The following is a 20,597-nucleotide window of genomic DNA, read 5'->3' on the forward strand; positions in this document are numbered from 1 at the left end:
ACTGTAGTCCCCGACAACAGGAGTTAAAATCTATCTCCACCACTTAGTGTCTGAGTAGCCTTGAATAAGCTATTTGCTGGTTCCATGTCTCAATGCAGTGCCCTTTTAACTGGTAATATTAAAAGTTCCCTCTCTTATTGGGCTGTTGAGAAGATTAAATGAGTTACTAATATGTGTAAAACACTCAGCACCTAGGACATAACACAAGCAATGTCCATCTTTGCTATTTATTATGAAACTTTAAAATCATTATGATCCATTTAACTACTTCTACTTAAATTTAAATATTCATATATAATCTGCTTGTATAAAACAAAGAAACACATTTTAAAAAAATATTTAGGAAAATAAGAATAGTTCCAATTACCAATGGCAGCAGGAATTTGCCAAAGAAAGAATGAGTTCCAAAGTGACAATTAGTCAGTTATCCTGAGGCTGGAGTTCAACATTTTCACAGCGAGCGAGATGGCCATTCACCCCAGCAGCTCATGGTTGATTCCAACAAAATCTCTCACTTTCTCACCTCGGGCTTATTCCCCAGGGCAGGTGATCAAAACCAAATTTTCAATAGCTCAATTAGTCCAACGCCCAAGGCTCTGTTAACCAACCACCGAAGGCACCTCTCACAGAAGCGCTCGTATTTGCAATGTAACACAGAATATTGTCCCGGCAAAGCAGAACTGAACCCTGCTGACTCCGCTGGACCCTGACCCTCCCACCCCGGGCCAGGGCAGAATCCACACAGAGCCTGATAGACTGGGAAGTGGGACTCTCAACCCACAGTTCTTTCCTTACTATTTTCCTCTCATAAAGGGCATCTGGGGGAGTGGGAGTCAAAGGAGGCATGGCCTCAAGTCACTCAACCTTGGACACTGACTTTTAAAATTTATTTTTAATTTTACCCTTTGCAGCAGCATGGTGGACCTGGAGAGTATTGTGCTAAGTGAAATAAGCCAGTCAGAGACAGAGAAATACTATATGATTTCACTTATATGTGGAATCTAATGAGCAGACTAAACTAACCAACGAAATGGAAACAGAATCATAGATACGGAGAGCAGATTGACAGCCATCAGAGAGGGTGGTGGGGAGGCTGGATGGAAAGGTGGAGGGATTAAGAGAAAAAAAAACGCATAAACAGGCAACAGTGGTGATTACCAGAGGGAAAGGGGAGTGGGGGGGATAGGAGAGGGTAAGGGGGGGTGATGGTGATGGAAGGAGACTTGGCTTGGAGTAGGGAGCACATGATACAATTAAAGATGATACTTTATGGAATTATACCCCTGAAACTCACATAACTTTATTAACCAATGCTACCCCGATAAATTTAATAGAAAATAAAAATGTTTAATTTATATTTTTATTTCATTTTATAACTATATTTTGTGCTTTGTGTGAGCTTCTCAGCTAAACCCTTTGGTACGCACAGAGAAGCCTCTTCTACGGAGCGTTTATCTTAACTTTCCTTCATTTAAAAGCAGAGAAGACAATAAAACTGATGGGCTTATAAAATTAATTAAATGAATGAAAAAAAGAAGAAATGAGAAGGGTTCAAGGTTGGTGGATAAAAGCTTATACCAAAGTCTATAATGGGATTTTAGGATTCTGTTGAAAACTCTGGACGCCCTCCCAAGGAACCTATGTGTACACAGCACACACAATTAAGACAGTTCCCCCGAAAACGAGGATGTGTATTTACTGATCTCGAAGGCCCATAAGTGAAAAGTTAGAGATCTCTTAGACTCAATAGGCAATGGCGGCAGCTTCTGGGAAAACACAGCTTAAAAGGTCTGAAATGATGTCCAGTGTCTTTAGCATCATACGGCCCTGTATTATTTGCATAACTTCCTCATGAGGAGTGATTAAAAAAAACCTTAACCTAGGTTATGAAAGGAAAACATGAAGCTTACATGTAAATGTAGATTTAATTTCAAATGAAGCTCCTGAAACAGTCTCAGGTATGAGTCTCTCTCTTGACCCTCTACTATGTTGGCCTCAGATTTGGGTTCCACTCGGGAGCAAGATGGTACACACAAGCTTCAAACCTGAATTCTCTCAGGTTCAAGTTCTACTGAGGCAATAGTCCCGACTCTTGTTGAGGGTCTGCCCATCCTCCACTGGCTTCATATCTGAAGCTGACTCTAATCCCAGTCTCAATTGTTCATGTCCCACACTGTTGGCCTATCTGAGACTAATTCCTCTGGTCACATGGATTGATTTAGAGATGAGTATGTGACCTATCAGAGTCACTGAGATGTCATGAGAATTTGCTGAGGCTTCCAAGAGGTAGCAGACATTCATTCCCTCTGGCTGAGAGTAGAAGAACCATGTAAGGTTTGGAGCTGCTGCAGCCACCTTGCAACCTTGAGGAAAGCATCTGACTTTGGAACAAACATGTGGGGCTATGAGAAAAAGGAGAGAAAAAGTGAGAGAGAGGGAGAGAGAATATGCTAGTGACAATTTGAACTTCCGATCAAGCTGTGCCTGAAGCTGAGAGTTCCGATCATGTTATTGTATGACCTACTTCATTTCCTTTTCGTTTGAGGCAGTTTGAACAAGACTCATAAGTCAAAGCTGAGTACCTGGCACTGACGACCTGTCGTGGATCATCAGAAACATTCTCCTGTCTACAGGTGTTCCAGAACAGATGATCTCAAGAGCCTTCTCCAGCACTGAACTTTTTTGTAACATATGTGGACAAATGGCTTTTTAAAGTTGCAGGTGTCCCACATATTAGTCCTTTATTTTACTGTGGGTACCACGCATCTCAAAGTCTATGTAGTTGAATATCTCAGAAAGTGCCTGAGGCCTTGAAGATCCATATCTATGATTGTTCAGACACCCTAATTGCTGACTCTCCATTTTAATTTGGAGGAGAAAGGTATTTCAAAGTTTGACTTGTTTATAATCTTCACAGGCTGCTCATTGGAGATCAATTTCTATTGCTTTTGCTTTATATTTTTTAAAAATTATTTATGTAGCATATACAGTTAATTCACAGTGCTTTTCCATTGATTTGCAGGAAGCTGAGAAACATCTGAGTTCATGGACCACGAGGCCATAAAATGAAATACGAATTAATTAGTGATTTAGGCACCATGTTAGCTGGGGAAGAGTTAGACCAGGTGAGTGATAGGGCATTAACAATGACTTTGAGGGCTGGAAGCCACAGGAAGTTCCTTAGGCAGTTAGGTTCACAGCAGGACTTAGCACTTGACCAAGGAGTGAGAAACAGATAGACCAAGGTGAAGAGCGCTGTGTGGACAGAGCACGGGGCTCACCGACCTCCCTCCACCCCTCTCCACCCCTCTCCACCCCTCTCCACACCTCTCCACCCCTCTCCACCCCTCTCCACCCCTCTCTACCCCTCTCCACAGTGAATAATTACTTCTGCACTGACATAGGGCACTTAGCGATTCTCCCCAACAGTTTTGTGTTAATGTAACCTGATTATGCTTCCCTTATTTGTGTTTTATGTCCCCTGACTTGAAAAGTCACTTGAAGGCTCCTGTGCCTGATTTCCTTGGGTCTGGCTGGAGGTGGCTGTGATGTTGTCCTTGTGGATGGAAGGGGGGCATATTCAGACATGCAGAACAGGCCGCTCCCCAATCAGGGTGCCGCAAATGGGTCCCCAGTGTTTCACTGAACCGATGACACAGCTCTCAGGGCTCAGGGCCTCAGTTTCCCCTTCCCTATTTGAGGAACTGTCGAGGCCCCGTGTGCTTCCCTCACAGAAACGGGGTGAAAGCTGAGTGCACTCAAGTGTGTCACACACCTGTACCTCTCTGATGGGCACATGAACTGCCATTATTCACACGCATGGAGAAGAGGTGGGCATTGCAGAAGGAGCAGGCACCCCATCAGCCCCTCATCTACTTTCTTTGGGCCATATCTAATGAAATTCAAGGTGGAAAACAAAATCATCCATCGCGGGAATCTCGGACCATTCAGTATCTTGTTTTATTTTTTACCAGACTTGGTATCTAATTCCAGAGACCTTTTCTAGTTGCTAAGTTCCATGCATAAAGTTCCCATCTGATTTTACTCAAACCCCAGAAAGCTCCAATTAAACCAAATGCCAAGCAAACATGGAAGTTTCTGGACAAGAACACTCTCTTCCGGGCAGCTTAGCCGCTCTGTTCACTCTTAGTCACATGCCTTCCAAGGACAGACATGGGGCCAGACCAGAGGTGCTTCTGTCCTGCATGGGGCCCTTCCTTATGGAGCCCATTCAACAGCACTTTCTCCGATTCCTTCTTCTCCACTTCACTCGGTCACAGGGACACAGACTGTGGACGGGGACAACGGAGACGCTTTATGAGGAAGGGGGCACATCGAGGGCTGCATGTAGATTTATTGGTGTGAAAAATAAAGCAAGTCCAGATGGGACTCACCTTGGAGACATACCACAGATACGCCCCGTCTGCTTCATTTGTAACAAAGGAAGATGCTGCGGCTCACAGCCGAGTTCTTTTTCTCAAGTAGGTTCCCAAACCTCCCTCTCCTGGTTCGGGGAGAGCTAAACCCGGAGTTCAGGGACTCTGAATAGCGAAGTTGCTCCGTGCCCCGGTGCATTGTCTAAATTCCTGCCTCCTCACAAGCTGATCATATAGCACCCTCACCTCCTCCAGGGTTTTCCACATTCATAACTATTGCCTGCTTTTGCCATTTTTAAGGCCAGTATTTAAGGTAAAGTGTATCACTTAAAATATTGGAAGGAACACATTAAAAAAATACTTATTTTAATGATTACTGCATTGGAAAAGAATGTTATCAGCCACACAAGAGATATATCTCAGCCACTCACCATGTGCTCTGTGGGCCAGTGGGACTGGGCCACCGGGGACCTGGCTGCAAATGGGGAGGCTCAGGCCCCACTCCCCCACTCAGGGTCTGCACGTGAGGTCCCCCGGTGGTCCGTGCTCCCCCTGGCGTCTGAGAAGCCCTGCCTTCCAGGTTTCATGACAATTGCTTTTCATATAAAATCAGAGGCCCTATCTCCCATAATAGAAAGAAAATCTCTGTGTGTGTTCAACTCTGTCTTCGGTTTCCAATGGGATGGTGTCAGAGCAAGACGCGTTAATGGGGACATAATGCAACTTGTCACTCTATTTTGTCCTTCTGTCATTCTTTTTAAGCCGTCACTGGGAACAGATCTTTTTTTTTAAATATAATCCTCTAGTTTTATTTTTATTTTTTCATTGAATTTATGGGGGGACATTGGTTAATAAAATTATATAGGTTTCGGGGGTGCAGTACTGTAATACGTTATCTGCACAGTGTATTGGGTGTTCACCACCTTCCGTCACCCTTTCTAGCTGCCTCCAGTCAGCCCACGAACAGTGACATCTGGCCCGGTGAGTCTGGACCGGACGTGACAGCTGGGTGCTGTGGCCCCATTTCTAGGTTTCTGCCTCGGCAAAGCTCACCCCGTAAACTAGGGGTGAGGACCCCCTCTTTCCCACAGCACGCACTGTTCCCCACCTACTGCTGCCACTTCGCTCCCTTTTCTTCTGAGTGGTGGGGAAACCGTTTAATTCCAGTGCCTCCAATTTCTCAAAATCAGGGAGAAAAAAAGGATATAAACGTGAAAAAAATATGTCTGTCCCCACATAGGTTTGGTTGTTTATTAGTCCAAGTATCACACTGATTTTGTTAATGACAGTGTTTTGAAGGTAGCCTTGTGAAGAGAAATAAAGGATGTATCACTCTACAAGTGCAAAGCAATGTGAAACTCTCATGTTCTATACTTTTAAAAGAAACAAAGATGGAAGTTACTGTATTTAAGGAACTGTGTCAACAGTTACCTGTGTCAACACGAGTTTCATTAAAACATCTAAGACAGAAAAAAAAGAAAGAAAACCAATACTACAACCAAAGATAATCGTTCGCACGCAAAGAAGAGAACCTGGTGCCCGACTCTGGGAGAAAAGCCAACACATCGGATGGTGGGAAACGCCTTTCCTGAGTGTGTCTCTGCTAGGGGCAGGGAAAAGAAAAATATTCACACACAAGTGTACTCAAAATTAATATGAACTACCATGAAAAAAAAACCTCAGAAGAATATTGCTCAAGAATTGCTCCCTTGCAGACAACCGGCCCAGGGATTTGTATAAAGTTCCCTGATATGCCTTCTCCCCAAGTTCCCAGTCCAGGTTTGCAGAAAGAGTCAAGTTGTTCCAGGAGAGGGTATTCACAGCTCCCCAAGTCTGTCTGCACCATTTGCCTCCGACAAGGTACGGGAAAGGAGTGGCTTTGTGTGTCTTCCTTGCTCAACAAACGTGACTTACCAGGGTTTATTTGGTCCCTTCCTTTGGTTCTGGCTCCCCCCACCCACTCACTGAAAATATGCAATAGAACAGAATCTTCTCTTCTTGCCTTTAACTACAATAAAATTATTTCAGAGTAACAAAGTACACACTGGGATTTGACTAGGCAGGGGTATTAGCAGAATAACATGTTTAGTGACCCATTTCCTGTGGTGGCATTTTCCCTCCCTGCACCAGACGAGGACAGACCGTGCCGTACTGAAACGACAATCCGTCCTGTGCAGAGTCTGGCGTCTTGCTCGCTCCTGATTTTCTCTACAAAGAATCTCTTAGAAAGTGAACACAGACCTTTGTTAATTTTCTTTTGGACCTTGCTTAGATAGTCAAACATTTGCAAGTAATGATTCAGCTTGAGTACAGCCACTGTGATTTAGGAGAAGCCATTTCGGTGAGACCTGCTGAGACAGGGCTTTTGGTGTCTCTGCACACAGAGTCCTCCCGAACGGTGCCTTTGTCCCCGCCGTCTGCTTTGGGACGTCAGTGGTGGTCAAGACGCCACACATTGGGCATCGATCTCTTCCTCCAAGCCATGAAATGCTCCCGTTTCCAAGTCTGGATTTCATTTTGTTTTATTTCATTTTAAGAAAGGACATTTTGAAAAGAGTCCTCTTTGTTCCGTGACGGTAATTTTCAGAGCGCTCCGCGTCTCTTATTAAGTCATCGTGTGCCTTGTCTCAGAGCTTAGAGTACCGAAGCCTTAATGAGACTTCCGAGACCCTCAGAAATGTTTCCCCCAACACAGATCTGACATGCGGGGGTTATCAGTCACTTGGAGTTGTACTAAATTTAAAAAGTCACATTATACGTTCCACCAGTGAGTCTGTATACAAGTGGAGGATAGGGTGGGATTGGGAGGGTAGAAGGGGGTCAGTGTAACTTATTTTAAGATGAGACAAGACGAGGTAAATGATGTTTAGAATTAACAAAGCATACCATCATAATTACATGGCTGGTTCACCTCCCTACCCCCCAAATTGTGCCTGAAACCAGCTACCACCTGGGCCTATCTAGCTTGGAGTGAGCATTCAGCACCTTCACCATCGTGACCAACAACAAGCCAGTCCTCTAGAATAAAAGAAGCTGGGCCCTGACCAATGACGTTGCAGCGGGATTAAGAAAAAAACAGATGTGTCCCCTGCTCGTGCCTTCTTTTCTCGGGGACTTCCCAGGTTTGGGAAGGTGGGGTGACGTGGGGGAAGGTGTTCCTGGCACCCCCACCCTTGGCTCCTGGCTCTAAGCAGCATTGGCAAAGTGAACACAGAGGAAACCAGTGTTTGTTAAACAGCTGGCACGTAGCCCCGGTTCTCATGCCTGATTTGCTTGCAAAAATAGGTAAGCGGAGTATTTCACACAGTAAATATGCCCAATAAATATTCAAATAAATGAGTCTGTGACTGAAATATAAATGTATTTATACCCATGCATGCACACACACACACACACACACACACACACACACACACACACACACACACAAAGTGTCTGGAAGTCGAGAGAACAAAGGCAAGACATTTTGCAGTCACTGGACTTGAGCCTGCAGCAAGGCACAGGATTAAATACCTAGAACCATGACAACCTTTGTCACGATGCTTCCTTCCACTTCGCGACCTTTGACATTCTCACCATCATCTCGTAACTTTTACTTCCCTGTAAGAATCCCGAAGGAAGGGGATCTGTCATTTCCCTAAAAAGCCACACCTGATCACGAGCCCCCTGATTCAGGTCCTTGTGGGTCCCCATGTGGTGGGTGTTTGTCCTGAACCCCTCGGGATGTCAGTGGCCTGTTTTCTCTGCCCATGGAGGGAGAGTTTGGCAGGAACACTCATTGTGCGCCAATAGCCAAGGTGACCCACGGGCGCCATCCAGGGCCCTGCTGCCCAGGACAGGAAGCCCAGCCACCCACACCCACGTGCTCCGTGACCGTGGACAGCTGTCCTCTGCCCATACCCATGTGTGCCCCTGACCTCCTGTGGCATGTGGGGTTCTGACTACCCCAGTGTTGCCCAGACTGGAGAAAAGAAATCTTCTTGCGGGAGACCAGCGGGAAACTAACCCTCTGAAATGGAACCGATCCTCTGGGAGCCCTGCAATATGGAATCTAGCACCTTACATTACTTTAAAAGTGTGTGTATTTGAAGCGTTGGTTTTAAATTGGTTTCAACAGCATACCTGTTTAAGATAGCTTTTGAAGTCCGCTTTTAAGTTTTTGGAGTATCTAGATGTAACTGAAATCTGACTGATCAGGTGTTTTGAACTATCACTGGTGACATGAATTCTCATGACGCACTTAACCTGCCACTTTAGGGGACTTATCCCTTTTTGTTATGAATTTGTTTGGTTTACTTCAGATCTCATCTACCAGAATTTAATCTTCAGAAGGACATGTGTGGGAAGGGATTCTTATCATTGCCAGTGAGAGAAACCCAATTCTGTCAATATAATCAAACAAGGAAGATATTGATTCACATAATTGGAATGCCAGGGCTAGATTTTGCTTCAGGTAGGGCTAGATCCAGAAGCTCAGATCAGAAAAATATTGACTTCTCAGATCTGCTTTCCTCAAGGTTGAATTAATCTTAATCTCCTGGCAGCCTTTCTCCATGTAGAGTGAGAAGGTCATTTATTAGCCCAGGCTTGCATTCTACCAGTTTATCAACCAAAGAGATAGCACCTTTCTCCTAACAGTTTTTGTGAATGTCTCTAGTAGACCATTGGCTCGGCTTGGGCTCCAGTCTCAGCCATCAGTCGGAGCTGGCATCTGAGGAGTGTGGCGCTCTGATGCTCTGAACAGCCCCACTGGAAGCACATGGAGTGCAAATGGAACCAAGTGAACCCTCTGCAAAGGAAAAAAGGAGGAATCCTTTCCCAGAGGGAAGAGGGAGGGATGAGTTTGCGGCAGGCAGAGAGGTGTCTGTCAGAGCAGAACTGTGCCTGCCCTCACCCTCCCTCACACGGTGCCCCTCCCCCCTTCAATGTTTCACCACTCACACCTGACTGATTATTTCCGTGATTTTTGATGAGAACTAGATGAGAAAATATATGTAAATCACATAGTCCAGGTTTCCTTGTATTTTAAAGGGAAAAAGGCTAGGAGCACTAAAATGTTAGTTCTTTTAGCATTAGAATTACCATTTAAATTTAATCTTTTTTGAAGTTTAGTATTCAGCCATTAAAACCTAGTTGAATATGAGATTAAATAATATTATGCATTATCAATTTTGGTTCGAATGTGTAAAATACTTTTTATCTTTTATAAATATTTATTGAACTCTTTTTTTTAAACTTTTTATTTATTTATTTATCTTTAGAGGGGAAGAGAAGGAGAGAGGGAGAGAAATATCAATGTATGGTTGCCTCTCTTGCGTCCCCTGCTGGGAACTGGCCTGCAACCCAGGCATGTGCCCTGACTGGGAATCAAATTATGATCCTTTGGTTCGCAGGCCCGTGCTCAATCCACTGAGCTATGCCAGCCAGGGCCTAGTAAAATACTTTTTAAATCAACATCTATATACTATAAAATTAAAAGTACTATTTAAAGAAATTTTATACTTGATCTGTCTTCTGACAAAAATATGTGCCCCTTCAATATTAGAAACGGAATGATAATTTTGTCCTTTGATATAAGCATATAAAGTAGAGAGAAAAGCAATTATATTTTATACTTTGAGACAAGCATTTTACTCTTCCCATTTCTGACTCAAGAGATAAGACTGTGGTCCAGTTATTATTTGTATATATAACATTAAAGAAAGAATATTAAATCTGTTGCCTCCCTTCCCTGTTCCCTTTATCTGCCCATGTGTCCCCAGAAGTGTCAACTCTGATATGTTTTGCTGTGACAACAACCCCCCCCAGTCCACAGGCTCAGCACGGTGACCTGGGGAAGCTCCCTGTTGACAGTAGCTTTGCTGTTGTTTGAGGAGTGAGCGCAGGCCTGCACCCAAGTGTGACCCTTCCACAGCCGCCTGGATATTAAATGTCACCACACACAGCATTTGTTTTCATGCCCTGACAACAGTGAGATGCCAGAGTGCCGTTTGGCGCATGTGCCACCTGAAACAATTAGTGTCCTGAGCAGTGCCTTGCTGTGTCCCCCATCAGAAGTAGTTCAGGTGAGTGTTAAACAACCAACGACTACATCCCAACCACGTTAAATCCTATGCTCGTGCAGGTTTTGGAAGAACCAAAAACAGAAAAGGTTAAAAACAACAACTGTATTTTGGAAAAGGCTAACGTGTATGCTTCTTGTAACAACCAAGGGAGGCATATTCAAATAAGAGACAATAGCCAAATCCCTGCTATTGTCACACAGAGGGGTGGCCCAGGACAGCGTCACGGGTGTCAGCAGTCCTCCCACATGTCGCCTAGCTTGGTGTATCTTGGTGCTTCTTAAATGTTTCCACGAACAAGCCTCTAAGAACAAACTCACAGCCCTCAGCACACGAAGATTCGCCCAAAGCAATGATGTATCCTTTGAGCTTTAATGTTTTGGTCTTCAGAGATGCTGTTGGCTATTTTATTTTTTAAGTTAATTAATAATTTAATTATAGACGACATAAAATATTATGTTAGTTTCCGGCATGCGGCATGGTGATTTAACATTATGCCTTACCGAATGATTGTCCCAATAATCGGGGGAGTGGGTGCTGACTTGATTCTCTCTGCTGTACCTCACCTCCCATGACTTACAACCAGAACTTCGTACCTTTAAGTCCCCTCCACCTTTCTCGCCTGTCCTCCATCTCTAAATTTTATATTTTGTCTTAAAAGCCACATACATGTACACCTTAAATACGTACATTTTTATTCATCAATCACACATCAATAAGGCTGGAAAGGGCGATTTAAATGTCTCACACAATAGAATAAATGTGCTTCTTAATATAAAACAGCAGGCAAAAATATGTATTTGAGTTTATTCCCCCTTCACTGACTTCTCCACCAAATCTTTAAGGAAAAATTCTTGCAGCAGATGGATCTGTGTGACTGTCAACTTGACTCACCATATAGTCCACCATGAGTCCTGTAAGCACCAAGAGCCGGGAGACTGGCCCTTCGTGGCTGAGTCCTGGGGCCCAGGCGGGGCCGGGCACAAGGTCAATGCCTGGTGAATGTTTGTTGAGTGAATGAAAGAATCCAGTCATTAATATGCCGTGTTTATCATCTGCCTTCCCATTTCCTCTCCCCAAGGAAGGGCCCTGGCCTGAAAAGCGCGCTCCACACAATGCAAATTGAAGCCACAGTTCGGGATCCACCGAGACAAATTAATGAAACAATTTTCTCTTCGCGCCTATGATTTTATTAGGTGAATTATGGGTGCGGATGATTTCATGGATCAAATGACCACATCTGCTAGGTCTGTAGACTCTGGACGCAGCAATTACCCCGTTAATATGATGGATGGAGACAGTGAAAATGAGCAGCAGCGTGGCCACGGGGGGGGGGGGTCTCCTGCTTCTGAGACTCGGATCCCACGCCAGACCTGTGGGAGAAATGTTCTGGTGAAGGGATTGTGCTCCGAAGGGGCCCTCCTTCCTCCCCATTCCCTTCGCATGTCCTCTGCCCTCTTGTTCCGCCTCGTTCTCCTGAGCCCACTGATACTTTTGCACACCTGTATTTCTGCTCCTATGGCATGTATGGCGTCCGTCTGAATTGCTTCTTGAGCTTTGGAAAGATGAGCTAATGCTTCTGCTCAGACAGGATGACAGAGGACTGACTAAACAGTGAGCATGGTGAAGAATTGCCGATTTAAACTATTCTTTTAATTCAGAAATACTTTTAAAGGAAGAGTTGCCTTAAAGAAATTCAACACCAAAATAAAATAACAGCTAAGGGAGTCTGGGCTTCCCTTTATTGAGCACATCTCAGGTGCTTGGTGATGGGTACCATTAACCCAGTTACCCTTCACCCCGACCTGGGGTGGAGAGTGGGGCAAGTTGTCTCTGTGCTGAAGACAGGACAGGGAGGCTGGGGAACGTTAAGCCTTGTGCTCTGTGTCACAGGTGAACCTGGGTCAGGTCAACTCCTGGCAGAAGAAGGGTCCGCATGCAGACCTGCCTGGCTCAGAAGCCCGAATTTAATCACCGTGTTATAAGCATTGTGACTCTGTGTAGCAAGTCAAAGAAGGCAGAATAGAGGAGAAGACTGGGGACCATTATGAGTATCATCTAACATGAGACCTGAAGTCTGGCATGGAGACAAGGGGCACATTCAGACCAGTGTGGCCAGGTGAAAATGGCCATGAATCATGCTAGAACCCAGGTCCAAAGATCTGAACAGAACCAACTGGAGTACTGCCACCTTCAACCTCCTGGTTGGGTTTTAATATCTCCAAACATCACAGGTAGCCTCCCATTGTACTGGAATAACTTGTTTTTGAAAAAATGGGATTTGAAAGCTTCAGTTAGAAGCCCCTCCTTGTAAGTACCCCCATCAACATAACTGATTTGTCAACTTGGGTGAAATTTTTCCAGTGGGCTGAGGCTCACACTCATTTAAATCTCTCCTCAAAATGCCAAAATTTCTCCTGACTGGCCACACATAATTCTTTAACCACCATGTTCCCACTTCAGTCCCTCAGGGTAATACAAAGAGTTCCAATCCACTTATCCAACAACCCAGGGTGGGTTTTTATCATCTCCATCCATAGAAAAGTAAACAGATTCCCCCAAGTCCACACAGATAGGGTGCAGAAGAGGTTGGGTGGTAATTATGGTCTTCGACTCTGTTCCGCTGTGAGCTGGGGAGCCGTGTAAGGGGATTTAGAAGTGAGGGGACCGAATGGGCACACAGAATCGCAAAACTGAGCAGTAGAAGATAGGAACAAACAACCGCTTTCAACAGAGGTTGTGAGTCCATTGAGAGAGAGCAAGTTGGTCGGACATCCTGATAGAAAACAAATCACAGTTAGGAAAAACAGTAATTGAAACAATAAAAGAGGAAATATCTTTAAGTTCTAGATGAACAAGAACTGTATTTCAGCAACTGTTGCCTTTGAACAGGGACATGCTCTGACTTCAAACGAACACTTACATTTTTTCTTAATCATGTAGCTTTGCCAAAGCCATGTACTGAGGATAGAGCAATAGGTCGTCCCTGAACATTGTCAGAGGCATTTCTCCGGCAGGACATGCCTGCTTCACCTGGAGGCTTGCCCTGTTTGGTCACTGCTACCTTCTCGCAGCTTCTTGCAAACACAGATGAGAACATCTTCCAGGCTCTTGATCTCTCCAAAGGCCCACTTGTATTTCTCAGCATCTTCTCTTTCTGAGCAGCTGAAAGAGAAGTTCCCTTTCAGAGCTGATACTCAGGCTGCACTTGACTGCTGTGGTTGCAGCTCTCAGCTCCAGGTCAGCCTTGGTGGCAGCCTGCACTCTCAGATGAAAAAGCCGACTGTGGCAGGAGGAACTGGCTGTGGATGTGCCACAGTTCACGTGAAGTCTCCTGGGGCATTTTTTTTCCACGGGATCAGTATCCACGGTTTCTTCCTGGGCTCATCTAAGGTCAAACCACAGAGGGAGGCAAAGGCATAAATAGGGGTCCCCAGAAAGAAAGCGACTGTTGGTCTTTATTTTACTCTCTTCCTCCTCTTGAAGATTTCCCTCCTTCTCTTCATTCCTCCTCTGAAATTTGCCCTGAAATTGAACTTGATGGATGGTAGAGTTAGTGATTCATTATTCTCTGGCAAAAGAACATTTTTCCTTTTAGCCGTGTGTCTTTAGAAGTCTCATTTTAATGTCCACCGGCTCCCCATGGATAGATTGAGACAGAGGATATCTGCAAATGGCCACTTAGCCAGTTTTTGTGAGCACCGTCAGAGGGGTTCAAAGGCAAGTTGAAGTCTGCAGGAAAGAGACAGGAAGTGATGCAGACCAAAGCTGTTCCACGCAACCACATGGAGGACAGGGCTTTGAGGACCAGGGACGGGAGGAAGACACCAGGAAATAAAGACATCAGCTCGTGACTGATTTCCCTTCCTCTATACTAATGAATTGGAAACTCTTAATTAAATGGATGATGTCCTCAAAAAGTATACATTTCCCAAATGCATCCAAGGAAAAATATACGGTGAACAGCCACATGGAAAGCGATAGGAGGTAAAGCACTGGGAGATGAGTGAGCACATTTCTAAAGGGCTTTGTGACTCACCGACTCCAACCCACAATCTGCTTCCAGCACAGCGCAAAAGAATAAAATATTCCTCATCAATTTTATGAAGCATAACTTTGAGATCAAGATTACAAGATATCCCTCTGATGTGTCACCATTGACACAAAAATAAATACTAGCCAATTCAGCCCATTACTAGATGATAAACATTATTGATTTGTTTGTTTGTTTCTGTATTTGCGTCAGGGGTACAGCATAGCAGTCAGACACTCACATGCTTTACAAAGGGGTCCCCCTGATATTTCCATTCCCCACCGGCACCACCCACACAGGAGGGCACAAAAGTAGTTTCACATCTGTGCATATGCAAAACACAGAGTTTGTTCTTGTAATATTACTTATTAATTATTGTACTGTTTTGCATACTGACAACTGTAAACCTATTTGCCCACCATGTCGTTATTACGCTATGACTGACGACATTCCCTGTGCTGAACTTTCCATCCCAGGACTGTTCTATGACTACCAGTCCGATTACCCTTCCCACCCAGGCCCCTAAACCCCACCCCACCCCTGGCAATTTGTAAGTCTGTTCTCCGCATCTATGAGTCTGTTTCAACTTTGTTTGTTCATTTATTTTGTCCTTTACATTCCACATGTAAGTGAAATCCTGGCATTTGTCTTTGTCTGACTGACTCATTTCTCTCAGCTAAGACCCTCTAGGTGTATCCATGCTGTAGCAAATGATGAGATTTCATTCTCTTCTTTATGACTGAGCCATAGTCCATTGTATATACGCACCACCACATTTTTACCTACTCATCTGTTGACGGGCACTTGGGTTGCTTTCGTATCTTGGCTATTGTAAATAACGCTGCAATGAATGTAGGGGAGCATATAGCTCTTTGAGTTAGTGTTTTTTTGTTTTCTTTGGGTAAATACTCAGAAATGGATCATTGGGTCATAAGGCAGTTCCATTTTTTGAATTTTTTAAGATCCTCCATACTGTGTTCCACAGTGGCTGCACCAGTCCGCGTTCCCACCAACAGTGCACCAGGGCTCCCCTTTCTCCTCGTCTTCGCCAGCACTTGTTTGTTGGTTTATTACTGATCACCACTGACGGGTGTGAGCCGATACCTCACTGTGGTTTTAAATCACATCTCTCTGAGGATTAGTGACATGGAGCATCTTTCCACATGTCTGTTGGTCATCTGTGTGTCCTCTTCAGAGAAGGTGTTTTCTCAAGTCTTCCGCCTGTTTTTTAAAATGGATTATTCATTATTTTTGGTGTTGAACTGTATACATCCTTTATATTTTTTGGATATTAACCCCTTATCATATTTATCACTGGTGAATATCTCCCTCCACTCAGTAGGGTACCTTCTCATTTTGTTGATGGTTTCCTTTGCTGTACAAAAACGTTTCAGTAAAGTATGTTTGATACCAAGAATGTTAAAAGGTCTGTATGTGATATGTCTTAAACTAATTAATTGATCAATTAATTGATCAATTGATTGGTTGACATGCCCAAAAAAATCACATTAAGATGTGAGGAGACCACTGTTACAGCTGAAGACTTCCAAGACACCATCAAAAGATGAGAAATGGTGAGGAGTCTCTGCTGGAAAATTATAGAAAGATCTAGAATTAGGGGAGGTGTACCCACCAGCTCTGGTGGGCTGAGCTGCTGTTTTTAATACAACCCACCCCAGGGAGGAAACTGTGTGTGGCTGGAAAGGCAAAGAGAGGGAGGGATGTGGGGGGAAAACACATAATTAAATCTACTGATGAATAAAAGGCATTTACAAAATTAAATCTACTGATGAGTAAAACAATTAAATCTACTGATGAATAAAATCTACTGATGAATAAAAACACATAATTAAATCTACTGGTGAATAAAAGGCATTTGGTAAAGTCTGTTATCATGATGCTTTTAAAAATAGGAATAAACAGAGGCTTTGTTAACGGGACAAACCACACGAGACTCCAAGTTGAAACAGGTGGGCATTAGCCATAAAAGTGGAAGCAAACTAAGGGACCGCTATGATATAGCATCGTTCTGGAATTTCCAGCCCAGGCAACCAGCCAAGGTACAGAATGAGACTTTCTGATCCGTGGCCAGTGTCGTTGCCGGGAGTCACAAGCTGGTGGCATCTCTGACCCAGGAGTCTCCCTTCTTCTCAGAGCAGACTGTCTTCCAAACCAGCTGTGTGCGACTCTGCATTTCCTGCAACAACGAGTGAGCATCTTCTGTTGCTCTCCATCCTCGCCAGCATTTGCTGTTCTCAGTGATTTGGATTTGGGCCATTCTCACAGGTGCGTGGCAGTGTCTCATTGTTGTCCCCATTTGCATTTCCCAGATGACGCAGGATGTGGACTATCTTTTCATATACTCATTTGCCACCTCTGTATCTTCTTTGGTGAAGTCTGTCAAGGTCTTTGGCCCATTTTCATTTAACTGGGTTATTTGTTTCCCTATTGTTGAGACTTGGTTTTTATCAGATGTGCCTTTTGCAAATATTTCCTCCCAGCCTGTGCTCTGGCTTTTCATTCTTTTGACAGGGACTTTCTCAGAGCAGGAGCCTTTAATTTTAATGAAGCCACCTTACCAATTCTTTCCTTCACGGATCATGCTTTCAGCGTCCCATCCAAAAAGTCATTGCTAAAACCAAGGTCATCTAGATTTTTCTCCTGTGTTATCTTCTAGAATTTTTCTAGTTTCGTGTTTTCCATTTAGGTCTGTGATTCATTTTGAACCAATGTTGTGAAGTGTAAGATCTACGTTTAAATTAATTTTTTTTTGCATGTGGCTGGCCAGCTGTTCTCAATCTTACAATTTAGGGGGGAAACAGCATTTAACAACAACCAAATAACACACACCTACATAAACACCATCTAGATTTTACGTCTGTTAACATCTAAGAACGTTCTCTCTCTCTCTCTCTCTCCACTTTCTCTCAAAACTTCACCCCCATCTCTCTTTCTCCAGAAACAAGACAATCTTTTCTTTTGTGCCTGACATACCCATGCATTTGTTTTTACTTTTCATACATATGTAAATATCCACAAACATCATCCAATTTTGTCTTGCGTGTTTGTAAAATTTACATAATATCCCCGTAAACTGTCTTTTTGCAGTTTGCCTTCTGCGGGACCACATTATGCTTCTGAGAGTTACCCAGGTTGATACCTGTAGGGCTGGCTCATTCATTCTATCTACAGAAAAGCATCATCCTATGAAAAGGCTACGATCTGCTCCTCCACCTTCCCTTCAAGGGGCAGTCAGTTTGTTCCCCCAAATACTAGCGCCAGTTTCCAAGTGGAGAAAATTGGGCTCAGATGCAGCACCGACATTAAATAGCAGTGAGAATATTTCTGTTTTGCACTTTACGGGTAGAGAATAAGGTCATTTGGATGGACAACAGCGGTTAACTGTGTCTGAGACTTCCCATAACAGAGTGAATTTACCTCCTAGTTATTACCTCCCTGGGAAGTTAATAAAGGTCAGTTACACCATAACGGCGCAATTGGTGGAGGTTGGCAGTGTTCAAACATTTTTTTCCTTTTTAGGTTAAATTGAGTTGTTTCCTTTGTGAGATTTAAACATCCCACGGAAGCCAGTTGCTGTCCACTCTCCCTTGCACTTTTAAGCATGTAGGAAAAGGAAGAAGAATTCTTCCAGCCCTGGTCGTGAGGTGCTGAGTGATGATAGGCAAGTGTTGGAATTTTCTGATTATTTCACTGACCATGAATAGTATCCATTGATTTAAAGCAGCAGTTCTTAACTGGGGGGGAATTTTGTCCCCCCAGGGTGGGGGGAAACCATGTAACAATGTCTGGAGACATTTTTGGTTGTCATGACCAGGGTGGGGAGGCTGCTACGGACACCCTGTGAAGAAAAGCCTGGGATGCTGCATTCTGCAGTGTGTGGGACAGCCCCCATAACAGAGAGCCACGCTGCCCCCAAACGTTGCCGAAGCTGAGGTTGAGCACTTCGGATTCCGAGAAGCAGGAAACAAAGTCACACACCTCCGCTGCCATCTTTATCCCCAGAGGTCCCTGGGCTGAGTCTCACTTCACACTGGATTTGGGGGAGGAAAGACGTTGCTACAAGGCAGATGGAATATCCTTGGTGTCACCTGCTCGCCCCTCCCCAGTTTTAATTCCTCTATTTCTTCCCTACTGTGGAAGGCCCTTCACAGACGAGGCTGCGTTACCCATCTGCAGGGGCACAACTGGGCACACTCTGCCTTTCTGAATCAGGATCCCCCACCGTAGGCCTACCCACCTGGCAGCCGCAAGTTGCCCAGGTGGGCAAGGAGGCCCTCTTACCCGGAAGTGAGAGTTCAAGGTGCTCCCGCCGCGGCCAGTGGGGCAGTCTGTTCAGGTTTAGTTCAGTTTGATCGAGTCCAGCTTCCCAAGAAGGTGACACCAGAAATGGTAGTAGCAGTGATGTGGTCACAGTCACGGTTGGGAAGGGGGAGAGGGAAACCTCTCCAAAGAGTCCATGGTAAGAAGACAGAACTTGAATGGGGCGTGGTGATGCCCTCACGCCATGGAAGAGGATTCCAGGCAGAAGGACTGGCAACCGCCGCCGTCGCCCGAGACGACCGCAGACCCTCAGCTACAGGAGCAGCAGAAAGAGCCGTGTGGCGAGGGTGGGCTGGGCGTGAGGGGCGTCCCCAGAGAGGAGACTGAGGGCTTCGCAGGCCTGTCATTATGCGGGTTCCATGAGACCACAGCAGGAACTGGGGCTTTCCTTTGTTCTCTCTCTTTTCCTTTTCCACCTAGGCAGGCATTTTATTTTTAAACTCTTTTCCGAGTGACCTATTTTCTTTTCCTTCAACCATTTTTATTCTTCTTCTTCCTTTATTATCTGGGGGATAAAACAAAATGCCTCAACTCTAACAAGCACCTGACAATTGTAAACATGTTGAAATAATTTATTTCCAGCTCTTACCCATCAGAATTCCATTAAACAAGCCTGAAATTAATGAGCTCCCCCCGACCCCCGTTGTATAGAGATACAATCGACATACAGCACTTTATAAGTGTAATGTGTTCAGCAGAATGATTTAACTTCCATGTATTGCAAAATGATTCCTGCAATAATTTAGTTAATATCCATCATCTCATATACATACAAGAAAAAAATAATGGTTTTTTCCTTGTGATAAGAACTCTTGGGATCTACTCTTAACAACTTTCCTGTATATTGCACAGTGCTGTTAACCATTTCCATCCCTAGTACTTGTTTATGTTAAATGGGGAGTTTGTACCCTGGGTCACCTTCATCCAACCCCCCCGCCCCCACTACTGCTAGACACAGATCTGACCTCTTTCTCCCCGAGTTTGGGAAATGACATGATTGGACTCTGTTTTCTTGGGGGGGATTTCTATGACTCCGATGGCTGTGCACTGAAGATATAAGGGGCTCCCCAGGGCAGGGCTTGCAGCTGAGGGGCCAGCCATCATCCCTGGGAACAGCAGGGCTGACTCAACGAGGGGAGGAGCAGTAAAAATGCAGGGCAGCTGATATACACAGCCACGTTTGGGAAGCAGAGAGCACTGTCACTTCGCAGGGGAGGGCCGTGGGTCAGAGAGAGACCTAGGACAAGTCTAAGGTCTCGTATGTGACCAACACAATCAGGAGTCACTAGAAGTGGGAATGCCGAGAAGAAAATGGGTGTGGCTCCATCTTGAACTTGCTAAGTTTGGGGAAGACGCTGAGGAAGCGTCTTCCTGCAAGTGTCCCGAAGGTGCTGAGTATAAATGTCCAGGACCCAGGAGAGAGAGAGAGCTCAGGGCTCGAGACAGAGCTGTGGGACTTCTCAGGAACCCAAGAGCATCGGAGGCTCAGCACAGAATTTCTGACACAAGAACACCCCAGGAAGTGCCTTTACAGCCCTCGGGTTCACGAGGTTCTTCCCAACAGCGGCCACTCCTATGCCATGGGGCTGCGTGTTGTCAGAGAGAAAAAAAATCCTTCTTTCTCCCTAAGTCGGTTCCCTCACATGAGACCCGAAACCAGAGTCTACCCCTTGCTGGTGCAGATTCCGACATGGCCTGAGCTTCTGTGAAGACATCCTGTGTTCAACATTTATTGTGAGTGGAGTCCTAAAATTTTACCACCTCCCATAAACATTTATTGTTTTT

Source organism: Artibeus jamaicensis, unplaced genomic scaffold (assembly GCF_021234435.1).
Source record: "Artibeus jamaicensis isolate MK-2021 breed Jamaican fruit bat unplaced genomic scaffold, CSHL_Jam_final contig_685, whole genome shotgun sequence".
Classification (NCBI taxonomy): Eukaryota; Metazoa; Chordata; class Mammalia; order Chiroptera; family Phyllostomidae; genus Artibeus; species Artibeus jamaicensis.